At 46.6% G+C, this 1,154-nt stretch overlaps 1 protein-coding gene across 1 annotated transcript in view; it reads right to left on the minus strand.

Annotated features, from left to right (window-relative positions):
- Positions 1–1,154, minus strand: part of LOC108572838 (dynein regulatory complex subunit 7) — a 125,013-nt gene that overhangs the window by 81,408 nt on the left and 42,451 nt on the right. The window lies entirely within an intron of this gene.

Below are 1,154 nucleotides of genomic sequence, written 5' to 3' on the forward strand. Positions count from 1 at the left end.
ACGACGGTTGTCGCGGTATCGCGAACTGTAGAGCGCGCGGGGAACGACGATCTCCTCTCTGTCTCTCGCGCGATGCGTATCCCGGACGACGACGACGACGACGACGACGATTACGACGGCGAACGAGGGATCGACAATGGCCAACACACACTTAGAGAGACAGAGAGAGGCAGAGAGTGTGTGTGTGAGAATCGCGAGCGTTGGTGGCTCAACCGCGGCGAGTTTATCTGCGACGCACGAGCTTTCTTCCTGTGTTAGCCGGCCGCGATTCGATTAAGCGGCCTTCGTGGATTTTTCCGCTGGCTAGGCCGTTTTAATTCGCTTTTAGCCGCCGCGCGTATTAAGCGCGAAACCAGCCGCGCGCTCTCCTCTTCTCCTCGTGATTCCAAGATTTCCACCCGAGATTTATATTCTATGACTATGGTTTCTTCGTGGGAGTTACGTATGTGTGGGTGTAGGTGGAATATTTTTTGAGAGTTCATTTGTAGGTCGCCAAGGGGAATTGTATTTATGGGGAATTAAGTAGAAGTTTTTGGGGAGTAACGATTATAGTTGACACTTGCGTGCAACGCTGTTTCTTTGAAGTATTAAGTGTCGTATCTAGGGTCTTCCAGAATTGGCCCGATCTTTGAAATACAAGTAGTTTCCACTTAACGAATTTTTTCGACAGGAATTCCGATTTTCAATTGTACGGGGAATATCACGGCAGCAAGCGATGACGTAATGGTCAGTTAGAACGAGCCTCTCGTTTTACGATCGCCAGGAACACCAATTAGTTCGCAAAAACGGAGAACTACCTGTACTTCTTCCAAGTTTCTAGTTCAGGGCTACCAAGTTAGCCAATTGAAAAAAAAACTTCGGCAAATTCGACATTTGCAATTATTTCGCGATGTAAACGAAAGTCGATACATCTCGTCGTGATTATGAAATACTCGGTGTACCAATCGAGGGTTATCAGATCGAAAGATACGGAAAAATCGTCACACACACGTTTACACCGTACACAGAATCTACGGTACATACAGTTATTCCAATTTCACTCCGTCCAACGCACGTTTAATTCGAAAATATTGAAAAACCCACCGTGCGCATGTGTGTTAGTGCTTCGAAAACTTTTCCTCGCTAGAGAAACATACACAGACCTAACCGTGTAT

The sequence above is a fragment of the Habropoda laboriosa genome, unplaced genomic scaffold (assembly GCF_001263275.1).
Source record: "Habropoda laboriosa isolate 0110345459 unplaced genomic scaffold, ASM126327v1 scaffold102, whole genome shotgun sequence".
Lineage (NCBI taxonomy): Eukaryota > Metazoa > Arthropoda > Insecta > Hymenoptera > Apidae > Habropoda > Habropoda laboriosa.